Below are 27,248 nucleotides of genomic sequence, written 5' to 3' on the forward strand. Positions count from 1 at the left end.
CTTTCAAGCCCTAAAATTCTATCCATTTATATTATAACGAATTTTTGGAAATTCCTGATTATTCTCGCTGAACTGTCGACTAATAACTCAAGTATAGTTCTTTATTTACAACTCTACTGTGATTGTAGTAATTTACAATACACGCGTTCTTCACTAATAGCGTGTTAAAATCAAACTAATTCACAGCTTGCGCTGTTTTTATAACTTCTGTTGCCTCGTTCAAAATTTTCGAGAGCAGCCGCTTATTAATCCGACTTATTTTGTTTTGTTGGTTTTCCAACAGGATGGATAAACCAAATTAGAAAAGTGACGACGGAAAATCATTCCAATATACATCGCTTATTAATCTCTCCTTTATGTATCTGATATTCATGCTTGTCTTTTATTTATATGCGTGTGCATGTGTGAGTAATAAATACTGTTCTTAGCTGCTGCCTACATGTATGTATGTGAAATATTCTCTTTGCTCTTAGCTTCGCTGATTACAAGCATTTGTGGCTACTTGCTTTGCTGTTGTTGCATTTATTTAGTAGCAACATAGTTATGTATCGAAATGACAATATTCGCCACACGATGAAATTTAGCATTTGACTTCTTCACTGGAATAAATAAAAATAAAAATAAATGTATGGCGCGATAACCTCCGAAGAGATCTAAGGCCGAGCTTCTCTTCCAATTTGCGTCGTGCTCCTCTTGATTTCCCCTACAAACTGGCCGGACGGGACCTACATGTTTTATGCCGACTCCGAACGGCATCTGCAAGGCAGATGAGTTTTCACTGAGAGCTTTTCATGGCAGAAATACGCCCAGAGCGCTTGCCAAACAATGCCGAGGGGCGACCCCTAATTGAAAAACCTTATTTCTAAAACTTTGATGTTGCTTTGTCCGGGGTGTGAACCCAGGGCATTGGTTGTGGTAGGCGGAGCACGCTACCATCACACCACGGTGGAATAACCCAATTATAAAGATAGTCATACAGTGAAATGACTGCCAACAAAAAGAGTTTAAGCCCTGTTTTAATTAAAATTCATAATTTCAATACAATTGTGGGAGGATAAAAAAAATATCAGCAACGCAAAAAAGGATGTTGTGGAGACAAGTATAATGATGGCGATAAACAGGAGCTAACCAATAATATACTAACCAAATATAATACATACACACCTACATATGTACAAATATATACATACATATACAACTAAAGAATATAAGCGGAAGTTCTTTATACAACAAGCTGAAGGATACTTCTGAATTATTTGCTGGATGAGTTTTAATTTGGTATTGTTAAAAACTCTCTTGGCAAATATTTCCGGTAAAAAAAAATACTTGGAAATAGCTGCGGTTTCGAAGAGAGTATATACACATTTTATGCATGGCCAGTAATTGAAAGGAAAAACGCTTTAAAAATAACGACAGTAGATGTGTTGAACGGTTCAACAAAACACTGGAAAGACGCTGACAGATGCCCGTCGGATAATTGCCGGTGCTAATGGGGCGTTTGAAGAAACAATGAGCTTCAGTTTGATGTTGTTCGAACCATTCTTTTTAATGTATTTCAGGTATTTTTTTCTTTCCTTTCTGCGCGTTTTGGTAGTATTCGTACCTTCTGCAGGGAGTCTGATATGTTTGACAAAATAAAAAACAATTACAAGAGGTTAAATTTAGCAATTTTATTTATGTAATAGAAGTATTTCTTACATACTTAAATACAAATTATTGAATTAACACAGTCTGCGTCACGGTTGTAATGTCTACATACTACGGAGAGGAGGTTAGAGAAGCAAGTACACTGGTGGTACAGAAAAATTGCGAAAATGTTGAAAAAATACCATGCAAGGCTAGCGCTTAACAGGCCTGAAGCTTTGAAAAAATCGGGCCTACATAAGAGAGGCAAGAAAAGTTCTCGGCAAAGCATGATGGGAAGTCTTTTGAGAGGAAGTTAGTCGAGAACCCTGGGGACAAGAAACATTTAATAGGAAAGGAGGAATTTCGTTCACCGAAGGAAAAAATTTTGCAATAGCTCTGTTTTCCACCTAACCACCGAGAGACGATGTTGACGTTACCCAAGAAGGCTGCAATGTGGAAAAGTTCCGATAAAAAGAGCTTAAAACAGCGCTGTATAACATGAAACTTCATCCCTTACATTTTACTTACTGAGATCACTGAGGAGAGTTTTTGTTGCACATGTAAAACAATTGTCTCGTAGCAAGAATCCTTATCAACAAATAGAATTCTACATGGCTAAATCTCAGTATGAATCGCAAAGAGGTGATGAAGGGGCATCTGAAGCAAGGCATCACGGTATAAACATCTAAGGCGGCTAGCATAAGGTCCGAATAGGGCACCGCAAAACATATGCCATACCAGACTTTATAGGTTGGGTCAAGAAAAAGGAGACAACGTCCGATAAAAAAGTACTGACAGTCGTGCTCGTCACGTTGGATATCACACATCATCCCGGTAGCATGGCATTCTCTCAAGATACCACAATATATGCTAGAAATCTGTAAAGACTACATGAAGGGCCGGAATCTTACATACGAAACGACTCACGAGCGAAGAAAGATGAAGACCAGGTATGCCAGAAATGACTTTTGTTGAAGGCTGAGGTTGAACTCGGTCATTACTGGTTGAAGTTTAGATCCCACAAACCCTCACCGAATAAAAATACAGCATTGTTTTACCAAGATTGAATATACGCACACTCACACTGCTTGAGTCGTTAGCAAGGCAGCATCTTTGGTTGGAAGAGATTGGTGAACGTGAGAACGAGGGAAGTTAGGGATGGGAAAGTGAAGTGATCGGCGGTCGGCTAACAGTCGTAACAACGGTATCCTTAAAGAGCGAATAAAATTCATAGTAGCATTCCCGGAGTATTGCGATGGCAACATTGGGTGCTGGGTGGATAGCAGAGGACTAACGACAGTAATAGCTCCGATATTAGGAAGGTACGATAGCGTGCGACAGCATCTGAATAGCAGGGGGCAAACAGCAAGTCAGCAGTAATAAAGTCACGGAAGCTGGAACGGCTCACGGAGCAGAGACGAAGGGTTGGAATGCCGACGATGCCGCCGATGACGGCTATGGGGGTTGATATTCCCTTCCTTTATTTGTTGTCTTAATCTAACCCTATATATAGCTATTCACTATATCTCCTCCTTCGAATTGACTTAAGCTCTTAATAATACTATTTCTGTTATCTCTCCATATAACATTCTCAGTGTGTGCGAACGGACCTAATTCCTACCTTCCCTTTCTCTTCGACACAGGACCGTTCAATGCCATCATTAAACCACTATCCAAATTACCTGGGCATATCCCCACCGACGCACCAATTGCAACCTATCGGCCATCTATTTCACTTAACATTGGTTGCTTGGAAATCCAATCCATCAATCCGTTGCCTGACCCATTCAACAACTCGAATCACTGTCATCCACAAACCATCGGTTGCTTCGAAACGTATCCACCGATTCATCATTTGTAACTCGACGATGCTGGTCCTTGAGAATAAATCCACCGCTTCAAAGGATGTGGTAATCATACACAAGACACCAACATCACCAATCGCTTGTTTAACCACCATAACGCCCTCTACCGTTCAGCAATTCCACTAGCAACTGTAGGGTGTCCCTCCGTTGTCGCTTCTGGATTGGCCGAGTGCTATCGACGAAATCCACCTAACCATCTTATAAAAAAAAAGAGTTTGTATGTTTCAAAGGTGTCCAAAATTCATAGAACGGTCTTTAAGATGCGTTAATTTCTGGGTACATGCTAGGTGATAAAAGACCTTGAAGGCGCTGCCATGCCACAGATAGTATAAATTTCATTTTGACTCAAATGCGAACAAATTTGGATTATATTAAGAATATATGACGATAGTGCAGCGAATAAAAACCCAAAGGCTTGTCTCGCTTGGTCATTTTATGCGAATAGACAAAGACTGGCCAATAAAGTATTTAAGTCGATACCGCAGCTGGGAAGCAGGGGAAGGGGGGAAACTGAGTTGGGAGAGATAGGATGATTTGACCTCCTTTGGTACTACCGATTGGGGTCAGTTATTGTGAAACAGGGTTAGCTGGCGTGACTTGTTACGAAACGGACAAAACCGCTTAGGCGGTTGAGCGCCAATCAATGATGATATTAATTTCATTTGGGTATATGCTGTCTATAATAAGTCTTTATAGAAATTTGAAGATGCGATGAGAGTGATGGTGGGAGTGAATAATTGGATATCTCTTCTTAGTTTTAAAGATCAAATCAATCTACTTATGATAAAAATAGTTCATCATTTGCCCTTGTAGAACTGTCATCTAAGTGCATAATATTTGGTTGACATACAAATCCATGATTATGAAATATCATCAAATTTAAACGTAATTAGAAAACAAAGTTTAAGTTTCTTAGCTTTTTTCTGCCACTGTCAATTTTCTTTAATTTAATGCAAATAAAATGCCCCATTTTGACTTTCAACTCAGCTCCTGTGCAACAAAAGTGACTTAATCAAAATGCTATTTAAATTTTTCAAACATAAATTTCCACTTAACACTTTTCGTGAGCTGCACTTTTCACTTAATAAATAAATAGGAAAGTATACTTTTTTCTTGAATGAAATAAATTTCGCAAAAGTGGCTATGACTTTGGTACATTGAAACTTTTGGTGTGGGTGGTTGGTTGTTTATTACTTCACGTAGTTGCTGAAAAGAAGAAGAACCGGTCAACTTAAAAAATTCATTAAAAACTTTTAAAACAACTTGAAAGCAAAATAATAACTTTAGCATACATTAGTACAGCTGGCAGATGTCACAGTGCAAATGCACTTTTGAAAATCGGATTTGATAGTGCATTCTGGAGTGGAATTGTGATTATGCATTTGCATTTTTATACCGAATTAATCTTTAAGATTATGCCATCAGGTTATTCAACTTATTAACTTTAGTTATTAGTTCTCAGTAGTTGTTGTTTTTATTTATTTTTTTCTTAGTTGTCAAAGGAAAGAAGTAATCAAGTTTTTGATTAATTAAAATGCAAATCAATTGAATAATTGTTTTTGTGGTTTAGCACATACTTGGGAAAATTGATTACACAAGCTTTAAAATTTTAGATATTCTTGTCCAGCCAGGGCCTCATTATTATTTCACATTTTTGATGCCTGCGCAGTTCATAATGAAATCTCTGAGCCGATTTCTAATAGTTCTAGAGATCCTGAAAAATAATATTTCTAGGAAAATGTACAAAATTTTTTGGTTTTCTTTATATTGTGACGAATATTAGCAACAATAAGGGATACTATCATCTCTAAACCGATACTAAGCAGTTACGTGTACGGACATAAATAAATCAATGATTATGCCTACACATATGTACATATAAGCAGCGGAGATATACGCACAAACACATGCATATGTCTGAGATACTCACAAAAGTATGCCATCATCGGTGAAAGTATTACTCACATATACACGCGCATATGGCTATGCGAGAGGCTATAAACGTGTATCTGTAGTTTATAGCTGGTAACCAAGTAGTAAATTCTAGAAAAAGAAATGCCTAGAAGTATGCGAACAAGACAGCAGAGAGTATAGAAGGAGTGAAAGCTGGGTAAGCAGCAATCAGTTTGATTTAAGCACGCTATCAGTTGCGAAGTGAAGTTTAATTACGAAGTACTCTTAAAAGTAGTATAATAAAGGCCATTTTGTAATACAGAATATTGGAGTGTTTTATTCAACAGTTTAGCGATTCGAACGTAAGCAGAAAGTTGAAAATAAGCGGAATTTCACTAAATTCGTTACAATTGGGGTCAGAAGAGGAATTGTTGAATAAATTCCAGAGTTGCAGAGCCCAACAAGGACATAGCGAAGTTAAGTGAATTAAGGATCCAGCAACTGAAAAAGGAGTTGGAGAACCGTGGATTGAATACAACTGACAATAAGATCGAACTTCAAACACGGCTACGACAGTTTATGGAGTCGGAAGGCATCAATGTGGAGGAGTATGTCTTTCAACCTGAAAGGGAAGAGACAAAAACAAATATTTTAGAGAAAAATGAAACATCGCAGTCAGTTACGAGCACAGACTTGAACTTGATATTGGCTGCAATATCTGTACAAACGTCGACAGTAACATCCAAGATGGAAACTCAACTGGAAGAACAGAAGATATATATGGCACCACAACTGAATGGACAGAAGACATATATGGCATCCCAACTAAGATCAGAAGAGGCACGTAATTCAGAAATGACGTCGCAATTGTCACCTCAACTGGAAGACCAAAAGATATATATGGCATCACAATTGGAAGCGCAAGAGGCACGTATATCTGAAATGTCGGCAGAAATTTTTGGAACAAATATCATCAAAACTGGAAGCGCAGGATGCAAAAATGGCTCAATTTCAGGCAGAAGTAGATGATTTAAAAGGTAGTATGGAGCAGTTACAACTAAATCGTCGAGCTGTTTCAGCAAGCAATCTCAAGGTAAAAAATCCATCTTTTAACGGAACTGTTCCTTTCTAGGTCTTTAAGCTTCAATTTGAGAAGAGGTCAGCAGTGAACAACTGGAATGCTGATGATAAAGTTGCTGCACTGTTCGTGGTGTAAGATGAAATCTTACAGACTATTGCAGAGTACGAATGGAGCAGTTATGAAGCATTGATGGCCGCTGTCGAGAGACGTTACGGAAGCGAGCATAGGAAAGAGATATATCAAATTGAGTTGCAAAATCGCTACCAAAAAGCGAATGAGACTTTGCATGAGTTTGCGTCGGATGTGAAAAGGCTGGCCCATCTAGCAAATGCGGACGCACCCGTGGAATACACCGATAGGGTAAAAATCTACAGCTCCATAAATGGCATATGAGATGTGGAAACGAAACGAGCTACATATGCGAATCCAAAACTAACATTTGCTGAAACGGTGCCGCATGCGCTGACCCAGGAAACAGCCTCACACTTGAGTAAGCTAGCGTACAAAGCTCATCGCGTGGAAGTGGAAAAGCCAGACTGGGTAGACACAATTTTGGAAGCACTGAAGGGGTCACAACAGAAAAATGCTAGAGTTATGAAATGTTACAAGTGCGGCAACCCACACCACGCGGAGCTGAAGGAGGAGCAAATCTCCAAATCTACTCAATCGTTAAACTAAAGCAAGTCAGCCGCAAGGGGCAACAGCTGGCTCCCGGAATTGAATGCCCCATAATCTCTATCTCACAAATTGGAAGAAGGTTAAACAATCTTACTGTCGGAGGACATGTGGATGGAAAGGAACGTTTACTGACTGTAGTTACGGGTGCATCTCATTCCATAATTCGAGCGGATTTAGTCAACAAGAAGGTAAGACCATTGCATGGAGCAAGATTGCGTAAAGCCACTGGAGAAGACACCACGGTTATAGGAGAAGTATCATGTGAAGTCGCAGTTGGGAATATTACGGTAGTACACAATTTTATAGTGGCAGAGATATTTGATGAAATCTTAATTGGAGTGGACTTCTTAATCGACCAAGGCACCAAGATCGACATGCAAAGCAAGATGATGCGATATAAGAACATTGATGCGCCACTTAATTTCGGCTACGAGAGAGACTACAGCAGTAAACGAGTGTTGGTGGAAGAGAGTCAGCAAATACCACCAAAATCAGAAGCAGTCAACTGGGCAAAGGTTGATGGAGATTTTGGGACAAAAAAAATTGTGGGTTGTCGAAGCAGCAAACATATCAACACCGAACGTGCTTGTAGGAAAAACCCTGGCTATAACAAAACAAGATGGACGTATCCCGGTAAGGATACTCAATGAGTTAATGCCACCACTCAAACTGACCAGAGGAGCTATTTTTGGAAGATGCCAAGAGGCTGAAGTAGTAATCAATTGCAAACAGCTCCAGAAGGAGGTTTAAACTAGCAATATTGATCTTTCAGATGACATCATGGCATGAACGGAGCGACTAGAGGAAGACTATCAGAGTAAGGCAAAACAACTGCTCCTAAAGCACGCCAACATATTTGACTAAGATGGCTCCGAACCAGGCCGCATCAACGTTGTGAAACATCAAATTGACACTGGAGATGCGAGGCCGATCCGTCAAGCTCCACGTAGTGTTCCACTGGCGAAGCGGAAAGTTGTGAATCAAATCATACAAGAAATGAGCGACAGCGGCGTCATCGAACCATCAGCTAGTTCATGGAGCTCACCAGTAGTAGTTGTAAAGAAGAAGGATGGAAAAATGAGGTTTTGCCTGTACTACCGGAAGTTGAATGACGTTACGAAAAAGGATAGCTACCCATTGCCAAGAATTGACGACACTCTGAACTCGCTATCTGGTACGAAATGGTTTTCCACACTGGACTTGAAAAGCGGCTACTGGCAAGTGGAAGTGTAGGAGGAAGACAAAGAGAAAACAGCCTTCAGTGTTGGTGATAGTCTTTGGCAATTTACAGTGATGCCTTTTGGACTATGTTATGCACCAGCTACTTTTTAAAGACTCATGGATCAAGTACTGAAAGGACTACATTGGAAAATTTGCATAGTGTACCTAGATGACACCATCGTATTGGGAAAGAACTTCGAAGAACATCTGAAGAACTTGGAGGAGGTTTTCCAAAGAATAGCTGGTGCTGGTCTGAAGTGTTCTCTGTACAAGAAGCAAGTTAGTTACTTGGGTCACAAAGTAACGACAGAGGGCATCTGCACAGCGAATGAAAAGATAGAAGCAGTGAAGAATTGGCCAAGACCATGAATTGATAAGTTTTCTTCGGCCGTGCACATATTACCGAAGATTTGTACCAAATTTTGCCAGCGTAGCCCATAGCCTCCACGAGCTAACAAGAAAAAAATAAAGCTTCTGAATGGAAGAAGGAGCAAGAAGTAGCTTTCCAAACATTTAAAGAGCGTTTGTGTACTGCCCCAATGTTGGCATATCCGATTCCAGGAGCAACATTTATTCTAGATACAGATGCGAGCGGATATATTAGAGGAGGCGTTTTTTCACAACTGGTTGATGTACAGGAGAAGGTAGTTGCATATTACAGCCGTTCAAATGGAAAACCAGAGAGGAACTACTGTGTTACACGGAGAGAGCTGTTGGCATTGGTAGAGTGTATTAAACATTTTCACAACTACCTCTACGGGCAGCGATTCCGCATCAGGACAGATCACGCAGCGTTGAAATGGCTCCTGCAGTTCCGTAATCCGGAAGGTCAATTGGCACGGTAGATCGAGCGACTCGGAAGACGGAAAATAAAAATTTCTACTCGTTCAAAAGATATTAACGAAAAACCGAAAAATGACCCGCGGGTCCCCCGAAACCGGGGTGGGATCCATAGTATTTCTGCGCAGAAGACTTTTTTGCGTTGGCGGCCTTCGGTCGGGCTTATAAAAAATTATCCTGGGTGGGTCCAATACCGGTTTGGACACCAAAACTATATCCGCGCAAAACATTTATGTTCACAATTATTTTTGTGGGTACAACAACATTACAACAACCACATGAAAATCGCCAAATTCAACTGCAAATATCTCCGGACAGATATACAATTTTTCTTTTCCACCTTCGGATTATTGTTGTCGAGGTCAATACGCGTCTTTTGACATATCTCTCGATATTTTTTGACGCGTATAAGAGTCGACCCCTCAACTAGACTTTTACCGCTAATCTTTGAATCTTGAAGTTCGAAGTACGTTTAATGAAAGATACCATGGTTAACTCTGTTGCAAAAAAATTTATAATATTGTTCTAATGTGTAAAAAATAATTTGGTTTCTCGGTTTACGATAGTACAAGTATTTTTCGTTCATTAATGTTTCATTTGTGTTTTTTTTTTGTTTGTTTAAAAAAATATTTTTCATACAAACCCATCACTTTAAAGAACTGGGTACAGTTTTGAACAGGATACTTTTTGCACGTTATACTTCATAGGAACCGGGTACTATGTTGCACCGGGTAGTTCTATGGAGCTGGGTATTTCTTATAATAGATCACCGCTTGGAACCGGATACTTTTAATAACCAGGCACTTCTTCAGAACCAGGTATTTGGCCAGGTCCTTTTTTAGAACCATGTACTTATTAGAGCCGAGTACTTTTTTGAAGCAGGTATTTTTTTAACGAGAACACTTTTAGAATCGTGTACTTTTTAAAACCGGGTAGTTTTTAAAAACCGGTTACATGTTTCAGTAGGGAAGTTTTTCAGACTCGCTTACTTTTTCAGAGCTGGATACTTTATTAGGACTGGGTAGTTTTTTCAACAGGGTACGGAGTCTCTGGTACTTTATCATAATCGGCTATTTTTTGAGAACCAACTGCAAAGCAGTCACGTTTTCACGAAGAAGCCTTTCATAGGAGAAATACACTCGAAGCGTTCGCCCAAAAAATGTAAAGAGGCAACCCTGCTGAGAAAATTTTTTTTCTAATTACAAGCTAAAACCAATTTATAAAATTTTTGATTTTGCTTTTCCTGGGACTTGAACACAAGAGGTAGGCGGAGCACTATAGTCGCAGTTTTTCTAGCTTTCAGAAACTTTAAAATAAGTTCGATTCGATTTGATTTTCGATTCTTAAAAAATTTAGCCACTTTTACTGTAATATTCAATCAACCATCTTTAGTGGTATATACATATGTTGGTAGTCACGAAATCTTTACAGGACAAAAAGTCGAGCTATTCTAAAAAAAATTCTTTGCATTTTTTTCAAACTTTTAGTATTTTTAGAAAAATTAAAAAAGAAAAACGCAATTTCGCAGATTTTATTCTATTTTTCGGTACTAACGAAATAAACAAAAATGTTTAGTGTTAAAATAATTTTCCATCATTTTAACCGTTTAAACAAATATAACCACAAAAAATATATACTTACATAGTAGAAAACCCTTCTAAGTGAGTATGTGCATGCAAAGATTCAAGAAACTAATTCCACATACAACGAAAACTTTCCGACTTTGACCATTCATCTTAGTTTCAAATACCCCAAAGGCTATTGCCTAATGGTTACTGGCGAGCAAGAGGCACATATACATATTTACATGCTGGTACACGTACAAATATATGCATTCCAAATGGCATTGGTATGTAAAAGAAAACCCATTAATAAGTGCAAGCTTTGCTGGACCAGCGTTGCCATAAGTGAATGTTTGTATTTTGAACAAAGATTTTTCTATAGATTTTTTTAGTCACGAATCGTAAAAATTTTCATTTAATCGCCCCTATTCTGCATTTCAATTACGTTCCCGTTCTATGCTCCGCTTTAATCGAAGTTGGGTATCCTGCATTACGACAGAATCGTAACGAGAAGAGGAAGAGCAAATGAATTTTAGAAATAAGCTGTTTGTACGGAATGTGTGAACATTGGAACAAAATAAACTAAAGAAAATTTGTAAAAAACACTGCCGCCGTGTTATATTTTTTTGAGTGAAGTGCTTTCATAATTGTAAGTGTGTTTTTGCCGTTCTTTTGGCCAATTCCCTGCCGTGGCCTCCAAGTTTTCTTAAAATGGATTTCTGCACGAATATAGTTGACATTTTCTGAATTTTATGGATGCTAATTTCATTGCACTGGCCTAAAATACTTTATGAAGATTTATTTATTCTTTCCGCAAGAATTGTTTACGTTTTTGCTTCACCTTCCTCTACTCCGGCAGCTTGCTTTGGCATATAACTGAACCCAACGAACAGACACAAATTATAGCTGCCTATTATAATAATATAATAGCCGCGACATTATTTGTGGAGTTGGAAAGGAACGCATACGAAAACGGACAGGCGTGAATGGAAAGGCAAATATTGCGAGATTTGTGTAATTCATTTGAGATGAGTGACGAATTGTTAGAAATTGAACTTAAAAGTGGTAAAGTTTAATGACTTATTTTCTTATTTAGGTTCAAAAAAAAAAAAAAACTTTCGACTTAATAAGGATGCTTTCAAGTATGTGTTAGATACTTTCAAGGACTTCGACATCGACATGTTGTTTTTGACCTGGAAACATATTAAAAACAATCATCATCAAGCCTTCTACGTTTCTTAACACGTTTTACTTACATTTTTGTTAAAATTCTGTTATAAATTAATGAAAAAAATAAAAAGAAAACATTTTTCCGCCAACTAATATGCAACTTAGAAAAACGGAACTACGATCGAAATGCAGGATACACAAAATGGAACGATTCGAAGTTGGATCGAAAGAAATTGGAACACAGAATACCAAATTTGCCAAATCGAAAAAATTCCAATCCAAGTCGAAATGCAGAATAGGAGTGAATGTTATATCTATTTTAATGTTATATCTGATGAAGCAATTTTTAACTGATAAGGAAACGTACTCCGTAACCAAAGTTACTTAACTGAGCACTACGTTGGGCGCCTACTTTAAATTTACTTTGTTGTAGAAGAAGACTATTAGAACAATTAGAAATTACGTTTATGAAATCTGCAACTCATAAAAATTTTCAAATTATTGACATCTGTTAAAAATATCCATAATGCGTATAGTTTGAAACCATCGGTTACATCTGTCGATATTTTTTCGACAGATAGAAAACAATTGACATTCCGTCTATCGATATTTCAGAAAATATAACACCGACACACAAGAAAAAGTGATTTGACTAAACCCATGCACCTTTATACATTCCGCGATGCTGATTCCGAATTTTTAATAAAAATTTCCAATACACCTACGAAAATCAAGATATTTTGTCACATTTAAGTCACAAGTATAAATAAAATTAAAGCAAAAAAAACTTTTTTCAAAATAAGCTTTTATTATTGGTTAATAAAATTAACTAAAAAGTAAACAATAAATTGACTCTAAAGAAATATAACACTTTATAAGTTCATTGTAAGCTTTAACGATAATTAGGCTTTTTCGTCTGCGACAAAAGAATTCTATATTGTACATAATTATATATTTTTAACATTAAAACTTTATACCTAAATTATTAAACCTTACAGTTTATATCACATTTCTAATTGTTCTAATAAAAAACGTGTTAAATTTTGATGGTATAATTAAGAACATTTAGGATCTCCTTTTCTTGCTATCGCAATGTAACACGCTTTTATTAGAACAATTAGGACTGTGATATAAACTGTAAGGTTTAATAATTTAGGTGTAAAGTTTTAATGTTAAAAATATATAATTATGTACAATATAGAATTCTTTTGTCGCAGACGAAAAAGCCTAATTATCGTTAAAGCTTACAATGAACTTATAAAGTGTTATATTTCTTTAGAGTCAATTTATTGTTTACTTTTTAGTTAATTTTATTAACCAATAATAAAAGCTTATTTTGAAAAAAGTTTTTTTTTCTTTAATTTTATTTTTTACTTTTTAGTTCGTTTTATTAACAAGTAATAGAAGCTTGTTCTTAGAAAAGCCTTTTTCTTAAATTTAATTTAAAAAGGAATTTTTTTATTATCTCAGTAGAGATTATTTAAAATTATTAAACTATTACTAAGTTAATATTTAATCTAGTCAGTAAGGTTTGTTACTATTGACTTAAAAAGTTATGAAATGAAATGAAATTGAATGTTAGATATTAGGTCTTACTAGGGAGAAGGGGATGGATAGAGATAGGGAGAATCAACTTTATTTTAGACCAGACGCAGTACACTTGCTACATATTCCATTGGAGTATAAAATGAAAAAGTGTAGTATATTGACATCAGTGGTCGGTAAAAAAGGGGTAACCTCAATTTTTATTCGCAAATGTTTTTGCTACAACTTTTACTTTTATTAAAAACAAATATAATAGTGAGACTAAAACATACATAAAACGCTATCAATATAGCACAAAACAACTAACCAAGCTGAAGCAAACCATAAAGTTTCTAGTGAGATGCAGAAAGAGCGCAATAATACCAAAGTTTATATGTAATGCCACACAAACAATTTCCTACGTTCTCAACTGTAATACCAACGACAAGAGAATATCGAAGCAGATTAGGAGCGCAGCAGCAACATATATGAACACAGTACAAAGCAAACTTTTGAATATTATTATCAGAGCAAAGCATGAACTACGGAAGCTGAAAGAAAATGAGGTAAATAGCATAAGAAATAAATTACAACAAAAACTTGATACGGAAGACGCGACCGCATTTTTCGAAAGTGAGAAAACCTTAACACATATTTTAGAAACGAAGGTAAAGAACACACAAACCAACAAATTCGAGAGACTTAAAGACGCTCAAAAACGATCGCTTAATATCCAAAGCGTGCCGGAATGGCTTTGTAATACGACGAACACAAACATACCGACAGACACACAGTGGCTACTCTCCTTAGGCCCAAAGTTCTCGTTACCAACAACCAAGGATAAGTTTCCACTATTTAAACTGATAGCTGACGGAGAGGACTGTATACAGACTATTAAAGAGAAAGAAGATCAAGAAATTGAGCGGAACAATTTTACCACATTAATAAGGGATCACTTAAACAAGTCAAAAAACAATGCGCGGGATAGGTTTATTTTAGACACACTACACCAAACGAAAACTTTTCTCAAAGAAAATAAAAATTTATTAGTTTTGAATGCCGACAAAGGGAATGTCACAGTTCTGATGGACAAATCAGAATACGACAAAAAAATACAACAAATCGTGAATGATATTTCGGCTTATCGCGTACTTAAACGTGACCCTACCAATAGGTTACAGGATAAAAACAACGAAATTGTTGAGAAACTATTTAAAAATAAAATAATTGGTTTGAAGGAGAAATATCGTCTAATAAGTAAAACGGCAAACGCTCCAAGGTTATATGGTCTTCCCAAGATTCATAAGGAAGGCGTACCCTTGCGTCCTATATGTTCGTCTGTTAACTCCCCGTCTTATAAGTTATGCCAATATGTTGTTAAAGTCCTCAAAAATCTAACCAAAATTTCGAAGTACAATGTCAGAGATTCGGTAGAATTCAAAAACAAGGTAAAAGATACTTATATAGACGACGATGAATGTCTGATTTCGTTCGATGTGGTTTCCTTGTTTCCCAGCATTCCAGTCGACCATGCTTTGGATATTATAGCATCTAAATGGCACCAGTTAAAAGCCCATACAAGTATTAGTAAAGAATTGTTTTTGGAAATTGTGAGATTTTGCATTAAAGAAAACCGATATTTCAAATCAAATAATAAAATATATGAACAGCGGTCGGGAATGCCAATGGGGTCACCAGCATCACCTGTCATTGCAGACTTAGTAATGGAAGAATTGCTGAGTAAATTCGAGGAAGACTCTCCTAATAAACCCCGCTTTTTATCTAAATACGTCGACGATCTATTCGCCATCTTAAAAATTGATGCTGTAGAGGATATGCTGACGAACTTAAACAGTTATAATAAATCAATAAAGTTTACCCATGAAATTGAAAAGGATGGCCAGTTACCATTTTTAGACACTATGGTGATAAGAAAATACAAGAAACTGTACTTTAACTGGTATAAAAAGCATACATCGTCAGGCAGATTGATTAATTTCCACTCGAAACACAGCAAACCAACTATAGTAAATACAGCAAAAAATTTTATTCGAAGAGTGCTGACCATCAGTGATGAAATATACCATAATAAAAATATAGAGATTATTGTAAAAATGCTTAAAAACAACGACTTTCCGATATATCTCATAAAAGGTTATATCCGCGATTATTTTGAAAAATCAAGTACCAACCGAATAAATAATAATAAAAATAAAATATATAAAAGGTCCGTATATGTCCCTGGACTGTCCAACAGGCTAAAATACTCCAATATGTATGACCACGAAAAATTCCAAATGGCCTTCACTTACAACAATACCGTACAACAAATTTTTAGCAACACAAAGGACAAAATCGAAAAATACGAGAAATCTGACGTAATATACCAAATTTCCTGTAACGGCGACGGGTCCCACGTATGCAATAAAGTATATGTCGGGACTACAAAATCAAAATTAAAGACAAGGATTTCCGCGCATAAATCTAACATCAAAAATCGGGACCACGCTAATGATAATAAAACAGCTTTGACACAACATTGCAGAGTAACCGGACACTCTCCAGATTTAAACAACGTAGCAGTAATTCAACAAGAGAGGCATTACAACAAAAGATACACATTAGAAATGCTTCATATTATCAATACACCAAGAGATCAAAGAATAAATTTTAAGGCAGATGTAGAAGGCTGCGCGGCAGCCTATCGTCGGTTGCTTACAAAAACTACAATTCCTCGTGAGAAGAGTGTCGTTCCAAATATGCTGTCCCAACGCTAATGTGCTGAGCACCACTTACTACTTATTATTTAACGTATTGTTGTTTATGTAAAAATTTGTTTATTATTACGGTTCTTTGGATGTTTACTTTTTTGTTTATCGTTTTCCCTTGTACTTGTTTATTTCAAGATTTGTTAAATTAGTCGATCAGGTGCACTCAAGAGTGTAAGTTAAAAATTATGGAATGTTGTTATGTTTTATGTGTTAATATTTTTTTGTTTTTACATGCCTTTCAGTCCTGAAGATGATTTCAGTTTGAAATCGAAATATCGATTAAAATAAATTCATAAAAATAAATTTGACAGATATAAAATTTATATGTAAAACAAGCATTTTTGGTGTTTTAATTTACATATACATGGCCTAGAGCTCGAAAAAAATTTTTATAAAAGCTACAACTTTTGTTAAAATAATAAAAAACTCATTTTGCATTGAAAAGTTATTACCTATAACATATCCAAAAAGGTTAAACCCCAAACCTTAACATGTTTGGACGATTCATTTTAATTACAGACAGAAAGGCTGTCTTACCAGTTGCATTTCCCCAAAGTAATATTTCTCACAGGGAATCTTAACATTTGTGCGAGAGCCATGTGCAGTGCTTAAGCTGTAGTCATTGGTGCCGTTTGTCGTATCGCTGTAGTTGCATCCCTAACGTAATCAGCTGTTTATCGTTACGACGGTAAACCAAAAACCAATTGGTTGGCTACGATACGGTTACGACCTTAGCGGCACCAATAATCGATTGCATTGATTCTGATAAGGTTGGTCGAATCAGCTGTTATAAGATTACCGATACGGTTACAGATAAAAAAAAAAAAAATAAATGTAAGGCGCGATAACCTCCGAAGAGATCTAAGGCCGAGCTTCTCTTCCAATTTGCGTCGTGCTCCTCTTGATTTTTCCCTACAAATTGGCCGGACGGGACCTACATGTTTTATGCCGACTCCGAACGGCATCTGCAAGGCAGATGAGTTTTCACTGAGAGCTTTTCATGGCAGAAATACAATCGGAGCGCTTGCCAGACACTGCCGAGGGGCGACCCCGCTTAGAAAAATTTTCTTCTAATTGAAAAATCTTATTTCTAAAATTTTGATGTTGCTTTGCCCGGGAGTTGAACCCGGGGCATACGGTGTGATAGGCGGAGCACGCTACCATCACACCACGGTGGCCGCCGGTTACAGATAAAGCACCAATATCTGCAGCTTTACTCGTAGCTGTTTCGTTAACGACTGAACGATGGAGAGGTGAATGAAATTTTTCATATAGATGCGTTTAACACAAGCTAGTGCATCCCAGTAACATCGCCACAATCAACCAAGATGTTGCGTTTATAAATATGAGCGAACTTCAGACTTGGCAACTGAAGTTTATTTCGCCTTGCCCATTCACATACAACATTTGTTATAAATATTCTCCTTATACAACAAAAGTATTTGCTAACATATTTTGTGTCGTATTCAAAAAATGTTAGAAAAGTTACCAAATAGTGGAAAAAATAATTTCAAAGCAAGTGTCAAATTCTTTTTCTTATGCTTTGCTTGCAACAAAAGTTGCAAGTAGGCTACTTTTTCATGTCAGATGGCGCCAGTGTCGCTCAATCTGCCGTTCTCCATAAAAGTACGTGCAATCTACTCATAATGCATAAGATTGAGTAAATCGCATCTATATGAAGTGCTGCTTATGTGACGGGGCTTTAAAAATATGTGTGTGAAGCAAGTCTGGGTCTCTTGAGCTATGGCGGTCGACCAATGATTTAAATGTTTTGCATAATAACCCGAAGCATTTACTTGAATTCGGACTCGTAAGTATGAATAGGAAGTGAGCTACATGGGCTTTACTTTTGGCTTCTCTTCACAGTCGTCCAATATTAGAATTTAGGGATTAAATTGCGCTATAGTTTTCATCTGTCATCCTATTAGAATATCTTTGTTCTTTAGTTAAGGCTTATAAGATTTATGTTTGTTTGTTTTTACGGTGTGTTCTTAAATAATAAGACTTACAAGATTAAAAATATCATTACTAACGTTAATTTTTTTATTTGTTTATAATTTTTTTGGCGCAAATTGCACGAAGCTGGCAAAATTTTTAAGGTAAGTAACATTCCTTCTTATTCTTATACATCGTGCTAAACAAAAGCTAGTTTGAAATAATTACAGGGCTAACCCAAAACGATAACAAAGGTAGAAAATTAAATTTAAAAGTCTGAAAAAAATATTTTTGACAATCGATTTTTTTTTTACATTTAAAATTAGCTTCACCAATATTTTGTATGTATGTAACTCTGTTATATCAAATAAGAAAAAAGTCTACAGACAAAGAGAAAAAATTATGATAAGAGACGTTTTCTCAGAGGTAGTGGCTGGTTTTTTTTTTGGGCGAGTTGTCCATAAAATGTCTTCTATACATCTTCGTGGGGTATTTGTATTTATTTTTTCGACTGCATTTAATTAATTAATTCTCTTTCCAAAAATCACAGTTGCACAAGGTGTCTATGCTGCATGTATAAATGCGAGACAATTCGAAAATGGTCTCTTAGAAAACATTCGGCATCAATTTTTTGATTTCCAGCGAGTTACTCGACACTCGTATCATACTCGTGGCTCTTATTATATTTATCCCCTTTGCTACAGATACGAATCGGTACCCGTCTTTTCATGTGATACATTTATTTTTGGGTGTAATTTGTTGGTTTTTAAGAAAATAACGTGTATATTAACTAGAAGAGTTCTAATCTCTTCTGGCAACGCTGAAATGGACACATCAACGCACAGATTGGAAATCTTACCATCAACTTTTGTGTGTACATATACATGCAAAACATGTATGTATATTGCTGTGTGATGTTTTTCAATTTCTTGCAATCACTTTTAATGCTTTTCCTGCTGCTGCTGTTTCGCAAATATTTTCTTTTGTTTAACACACTTTGGGCTGTTGATTTTTGGGTTTCCGGCTTCAACACACACAATGAAAGCACTTAGCACATGCACGCGAACGCTTGTTCTTATTACTTTTGTCTTGAAAGCCACGTCTTTAGTTATGCTTTTTGGGTTGCATTTGTGGGATGTGTAATTTAAGACAGCAGCAAAGCAACAACAACTCCCACTCTCAATCACAGCATACTTAAAACAGCAGCCTCTCCCCCACTCACCCATTTTGCTAGTGGCCATTGGTCAGTGTCTGATTATGCAGCACTTTGATGTAAGTAATATTTGAGAATCTTTTGTTAAAAGGGTAAAGTAAGACCAGCACGCACTATTAACATCATCAGGGTTATCATTTTTCAACACAACTTCAATGCAAAAGTTTTCGACTTAAAACCGACTTTAAATGCTTTTCATTCACAGCAAATGCTTTTTACGGTTGAATGGATGGGTTTTCCTCAAAATTATTCAGATATACCTAATACGTATGTATGTTTGTGTGTATGTATGTACATATTTTAAATGCAAAATCACCGACATGTTGCTGGATAATTTGCATACTCATGCAGGTACTTTCTCTATGTAAACACTCCACCTCTCCCCATCTCAGCTCACACACAATTGTGCAGACTTTGGAAGCAAGGTAACTAAAATGAAATTATAGCTAAGCAGTTTTTCATTTGTCATCAGGACTTATGAAATGAGTTTTCTTGACCAACTTTGAGTGTTAACGCATGAACGATAGATTGGAATGGAATATCATTAAATACTACCATTTCGAGTTTTACCATCACAATGGCCAAAAATGAAACTTTCGTCATATAATTGCTATGTAAACTCATGCTTTGGTTGCTGTGTCTGGCCGAACGAAATATTCGCAATCAAAGTTGAAAGTCACCTGCTAGATTTCGAATTTTGCATTGTATTTGCATACTCATGTGAACATTTTAAGATAATTTAAGCACTTTTGAGGAAATCGTAAAGCAAAATCTTATCAAAGTTTAACTGTCTAAGAAATCGTTGTAGATATTGCAAACGTTGTCTCTCACCTGAAGAAGTTAAGCAGTTTTCTAAATAAATTTAAAAAGTTTTGAAATAAAATTGAAAATTATACTGTACTTTGTTTGAGGCTGTGTTACGAAATGCCGGAAGTGTGCCAGAGGAGCCAGTCTTGGATTAGGTCGTATGGGAAACATTAAGCAAACCAATACTATAAATTTCATTTCGTTTAATTTTTATTCAGTGATTGGAGGGAAAGGTTGGTGGGGGTGGTCTTCTTTCAAGTTAAATGTTAACCGCAATTTTAAGTTGGCTGATCATTGCACCGAAGTTGCTGCGATTAAGGATGCGGTGGATGAAATGCTATCCAGTGCGACTAGGGTTAGGGAATTTAATATCTACTCTGATAGCCAAGTAGCTATCAAGGCCTTGAGTTAAACTACAGTGCGATCGAGGGTGGTCTGGAAATGCCTGACCTCGCTTGTGAATGCATCGAACTATTTTATAATTAAGATTATGATATACCGAGCAACTGGCAAGCGTATCTCTTATCCCACATCGGTACAAATGAACCGGAAGAAGACGACTGTAAGGGTTTCGGGATTCCCCTGGCAACCTGTGATTTGTTCCTGCATAGATGGGCCTCGAGTTAGCTCAGAAAACGTTGCGCAAACACCACCTCTTGCAGGGTAGCAAGATGTTTCTGGCCGGAATTGTATGACAGGATGTCTCAAGAAATAACTGGGTTACTACAACTCGTCTATCAATGGTCATTGGGGTTTTGACAGGGCACTGCCCATGGGTATCCGTGCGGTATGTCTCAATTTGCTGTAAGTCCCATCCTGCTGTAGCTGCATGGAGGGTGATGAGGTGGAATTATCGAATCACTTTATGCTTGATTACCCAACTTTTGCCAGAACTAGGCGAAAGTACTTCGGTCGCTACTCATTTGGATCTCCGAAAGATTTAACCAAGATTGAGATCCGTATTTTTGGACCTTTATTGTTGCCACGCAACGATTCACTGAGTAGCTATAGCTACGCCACCATTATTTTGCTGTGTGTGGTATCACAACGGACCTTCATCTTATCCAAGTGAGCTTGCCTATTACGGCAGGTACCAGCTAACCTAACCTAACCTAAACTATTCCGTGATTGGTGATATTTCAATCGGATCTCCTATCACTGACATACAACGGCACTGAAGAGATAGTCACATCACGATTTGAGTTCGTCCATCTTTCTGTCAAAATGAAAAAAAAAAAAAAATAAATGAAATCTGTTTATCCAACCAATCGATTACATGGTGAAAAGTTGCCTTAGTGGCCCGATCTGGTGAATTTGGATATATTCCTAACAAAAAGCAAAAATCCTGCTGTACTCTTTCTTTTATTTGTGAGAATTTATAAAGTGGTTCGGGGTTTCAGCTGCTCATCCTTCCTATGATCCGTAGGTGCGCTTGACAAAAGGACTTATTTCAATAATTATTGGCTAGAGTCATTCCTAGCTTCGCTGAGACATTCGTGGCTGCGTATGACTTTCTTATGTTTCCCCATAGAGGCAATATACTCTTGAAAGTCACCTATTGAATGTAATTCGTCGAAAACCTTCCTGAAATTCGATCTAAGATCATCAAGGTTTTCATCCCAACATGAAGGGAAGGTCTTCCTGCTTCTTTGGATTGGACAGGAAACTTGGTGTGCTACCTGAAAGCTTTTTTCTCGAGACCTTTTTCGTACGCCTAGACTTCCTGAAGGTTGGATGGGATTCGTACGTCTACAGAACCTTTTACGGACTACAAAATTGATTAAACCCCATGATGCTCTTTTCGGATTTCTGTGCGGTAGTTTTATTTCACTCTCCCAGTTTATAACAAAAAGGAGTATTCAATGATCCGAGAGATCTTTATCGATTTTTTCCAGCTCCTCAATGAGAGATCACAGGAATCAGTTTTTATCGTACGATAAAGGACCTCCTCCCCACCTGCGAAGTGCTCTAAACTCGAATAAATAAATGTCGGAACAAATATTACATATGCCAAAGAGCGAATTATCTCGTTCATTTATCTCGCTGCTGCTCCATATTATCATCTCATCGGTTGCTGCACTAGGACTAAATGTCCTTCTCCCTAAGGAGTAATCCGAGGTAAATTTACATGTTGAAAATTGATCTGCGCCACCCTTTTCATTGGACCAAGGACGTTCTTGCTCTATGCCAAGTTGATCTCGAGCAAAAGTCTGCTCGCATCGCCAATCTCTCCAAGGTCGTTGTCTTATGTTGTTGCTGCTGGAAAAATTTTCAGGTTGGCCTCCTTGATGCCAAATATCAACCCATTTTCAAAGCAGTCATTGGCTTTACCACCGCTGTTTCTTTTACTTGAGAACTGCCCTGTCTTTCATTGTCATATCTGCATTTTACAACTTCAAAAAATGAATGAGTCTTGGCCCATCAAGCATTGCTATAAGGCTAGTAACGCATTACTCGCTGTATTCCCTAGTCCATAGATTAGATGCCCCTGCAGCTCCCGCAGATTTACAGTTTTAGGTAGGTATTGGAGTTGGTCTTTTCATGTGGTGCTCGACGATTATCTCAGATTCATCAATGAAGCTCCAGACTTGCAGAACCTGCCTCCTATTATTGCGCCCAGCATCGACAAAAGCAAACTGGAGGTGATCGAAGACTACTTCGCTATATAGGTTTCCTTTAACAAAGCTGAAGCACCAGTAGAAGGACTCTCGTTCTGTCTACCCGTTTTGTAGTGAACTTGTACTCCTTGACCTCCATTACATGTACCCGGCCACTCTATAATTATCTTTTCTAATATAAACAAAGCCCTCAGGAACCTGACCGACAGTGGGATTCCTGATAACGCCTTTAATTTTACGGGAGCAAATCTGGCTGGTACCCTTTCCCCTCTCATTGCAGTGCAAAATCAGATTAATAGCTGGGCCTGTGAGGATTCCTTCGAAACAGAAACAACGTTTTCAACTAAACGTCTAACCCACCCTGCAGAAGTGCCATTAAAATCGTTTCAGTAAAATTCATCTATCCAATCAGAGTCGGCATAAAATACTTATGTGGGTTTGCCAATTTGTAGGTAACATGGCAAATCCACAAAAGTGATCGGCCTTATTTATATACATACACCAGAAGACCCAGCAGACGTTGTCCTGCCCTAAATTTGGCCAATCTGAATACATTTTAATAAGCTTTTTCCGTCTGACTCTGCCCTCCCCCTCTTCGCTTTTTCCTAATCTTTTATTCACTCCTCCCTCCCTCTTTTTCGCTTCATCTTAGTCCATCTTCGTCTCATTCTATCTCTTTCTCAATCTCCTTCTCTCTTTTCTCTTTTCTCTCAATTTCTTCTCATTCTTCTGCATCCCTTATTTCCTGTCAAAGAAGGTAGTATGTGTTTTATTCCAGTCCCAGTCCTAGTCCCACTCCGAGTCTCAGTCCCAGTCCTAGTCCTAATCCCAGTCCCAGTCCGTCTCTGGATAATATATTACTCTGTACTAAAGCACTCATCAACAGCTTTCATTTGATATCCATATTGTATAAACACTGTCTAGGCATTCACTGGCCCACGTTTTGGCCTATATCTCGAGACCCTAGTCACCCAGGGGTATGAAAATTACCCTCTACTAAAGCACTCATCCACAGCTTTCAGTTGATATCCATATTCTATAAACACATTCTAGGGGTACCCGGGTCCACGTTTGGCCTATATCTCGAGACCCTAGTCACCAAGGGGTATGAATTACCCTCTACTAAAGCACTCATCCACAGCTTTCAGTTGATATCCATATTCTATAAACACATTCTAGGGGTGCCCGGGTCCACGTTTGGCCCATATCTCGAGACCCTAGACACCCAGGGGTATGAAAATTCCCCTCTAATAAAGAACTCATCAACAGCTTTCATTTGATATCCACATTCTATAAACACATTCTAGGGGTACCCGGGTCAACGTTTTGGCCTACATCTCGAGACCCTAGTCACCCAGGGGTATGAATTACCCTCTACTAAAGCACTCATCAACGGCTTTCATTTGATATCTATATTATATAAACATAATCTAGGGGTACCCGGGCCCACGTTTTGGACTATATCTCGAAACCCACCTATCCTATATTTCAAGTTAGATCAAACTACACACAGGGTGCAAAACAAATTCAAAATCGGTTCAGTAGTTTAGGAGTCCATTGGCCTCAATTGTGTGACACGTGTTTTTTATATATTAAGATAAACATATAATTCTTGATTCAAGCTTTCACCCTCATCATAGTAAATATGTGCTATTGGAGAAATAGTAAGCCTTTAAACCGACTTCAAAATATTGAGCTTATTGCCATTTCACTTTTACCTCACCACCAAACCCATGTTGAGTAGTTGACTGAAATATAACTACAAGAGTGCAAGAGGTCTGCTCATGTCTTCAAACTGCATATACAACTGCTTAGAGATACTAAAATCTTCTTCCAGTTCAACCACCTTTACTTTTACCAAAGATCAAAGTTAATCTGCTCATTCTACATCAAATTCAACATTTTAATTGAAGCACCGAAAAATGCTTTTCTTCACTCAGCAAATTAACTAACTCCTTCGTTGGCTCTCCTTTGGTTACATTTATTTTTCATTGGATTTCGAAAACCAAATATTTGTACGCCTTAACCAAGTCAAAAACAAATAGTGAAGCAACAGTGCAACAACAGTGCAATAACAGTATATATGCATGCATAGATTGCTCCTACAAAAACAACAACTACACAAACATTTTTAAAACTATGAAAATTTCATTGCATTCATCCTTTAGTGGCCAGTTAGTTGGCCAAAAGTTTATCAATTTTGTTGTTGTTGCGGGCCAAAAGTTGACGTTGTTGGTCTACCAATCGTCGCTTATCTCTCTTAAGAAGCGAAAGGGTTAGCATAAGCTTTGGGAAAAAGCCAAAGTGGTTGAAAAAGCTAAGAAAATTGCAGAAAAGTTGAAGTTTTAGAAAGCATGCTATTTTCTTTAATTCTTGTTTCTTTTTGCATCAGTTGTTGTTGTTGTAGGTGCAGTAGGAGCTCTAGTTGTTGTAGGTAAACTACACGCATAGTTGTTGATGATGGGTAGTTTTGTTTTAATTTGTTTGAAAACTAAACTTTATGGTTTCTCAAGCAAACAAGCGTATCAAGTCAAATCAACTAAGTGGTACAAAAACAGGGGTTGAGGTGCAGAGGGTAAGAGGATGATTGAAAAGAAAATGCATTCCCACCGACGCAGAGCTAGTTCAGTGTATTTATGTATATGCGTTGAGAGTATTTCACTGAGTAGACTTTGTTTGCCTGTAGGTAATGAGAAATTGTGTAAGAAGACCAATACGAAAATATTTAACATTGAGTCGGGTGCCTTCGGTACTAGCCTGACGGCCTCAGGAATGATTTTTCTGAAGTAATCCATCTCAAACTAGCAGTGCCTTCAGCGCCCTTGACGAGACAAATAAAAGTAAAACTTCAGTTGGAAAAACTAGGCCCCAAATATTGGCCCATTTGTAGAGGAATCTTCTCATCCATTACCGGGCTGAAAAGTACTGCCCGACTTCTCCCTTTGGATGTCTTTCTTTCGAGCGGATGTCTAAGGAAACTTGCAGTAGAACATGGGTGTCATGTGGTCACATATTACGTAAGATGAGCTTCATCCTGGATAAGAAAGAATTTTACCTTTTACAGCATCCAGATTGAACTCGTGATGCGCTTTTTTATTGATTCTGTGGATCTTTGTATGCTCATCTTTGGTTCAAATGGCTCAATTATTATGTGCCGGATTTCTTCATAGTTCTTGCTGAGATGACCACTCATGTCCCAGGGAGGAGGAGTCTCTTTAGTCAGATGTCTGCTAGGATTACCAGGTCTACTGAAACTGTTCCGCATTTCGTTATTCTCTTTTATGGGGAGTATTCACACCTCACTGCGTAGATGATATTCTAGTGGTGAAAGAAGACATCATGCGACATTTTTATAGGCCCTCCGTTTTCTCTAGTATGTTTCATTTAATTTCGGGGCCCATATCCGGAAAGCTTAGCAAATAAGCAGCTGGCCAATTTCCGTATGGGTAACTATGAGCGTTCCTTTTTCTTTGCCGAAAGTGCTGCCAGAGAGGGACTTAAGAATTTTGTTATGACTATGGAATTTAGGTACAGTTACGGCAATATACTCGCCAAAATGCCCTGAAACCAAACCCAGAATTATTGTGTGCCGGATAGTCGGTAGCGTATTATCATTGAGGTCGATGACCCATATTTACAAAACTTGTTTCGTCCGGTACGTAAAAAACTTGGTTAGTGAAAGTGCCAAGTATTGTATATTAACTCTTCTAAGCGCTACAAGTTTACGTGGCTGTCAAGAATACTATAGAATACTAAAAAACTCATATTCAAGCCTATTAAATTTGAGATTTGTTTTTAAAATATCGCCAAAGCTTCCTTCTTTCCTAAGCCCAGGAAGAGATCTCGCGTCTTCTCCAAAAATGGCGGAATGCCTCATTAATAATTTCACAAGGAGCGAAATTCGAGGGCGACTATATGTAAGCATTGCCACACGCTAATTGTAATTATAGGTCTATGAATATGGCTCTTATTTCGGTTGTTGAACTTATAAAGGGATCATTGGAGGACAAAGTGTTGTGCGCCTCACCATCCTATATTATCCTGATAGTGGCTGGCATTGGGAGTTCCATTCACTTTTATACAATTTATAAGAAGGCTAGTGGTCAGCGCAGGATGGACAAAGCGACATCTCAGAGAAAGGTGAGAAGGGATACGGTACGCCTCTCTCCTTCTCTGTGGCGACATATAAATCTTTTTCAGGGGAAGTTTCTGAATACCAAACTAACAGTTTGTAGCGGTGCCTTGCCATCATGACCAGGTGATACGAATCTTATGGACTAGCTATCAACCCAAGTCAACTGCTTGCAAGAGAGACTTCAGAAATCTCACAATAGGCGCTAGCATAATTTTTTCGCCAGCAACATTATGAGATATCCTATTTTAGTCCCATTTGCTTCACCGATAGCTCAATGACATGTGACCGCATTTAATCTAAATACTTACT

Source organism: Eurosta solidaginis, chromosome 2, assembly GCF_040869045.1.
Source record: "Eurosta solidaginis isolate ZX-2024a chromosome 2, ASM4086904v1, whole genome shotgun sequence".
NCBI lineage: Eukaryota > Metazoa > Arthropoda > Insecta > Diptera > Tephritidae > Eurosta > Eurosta solidaginis.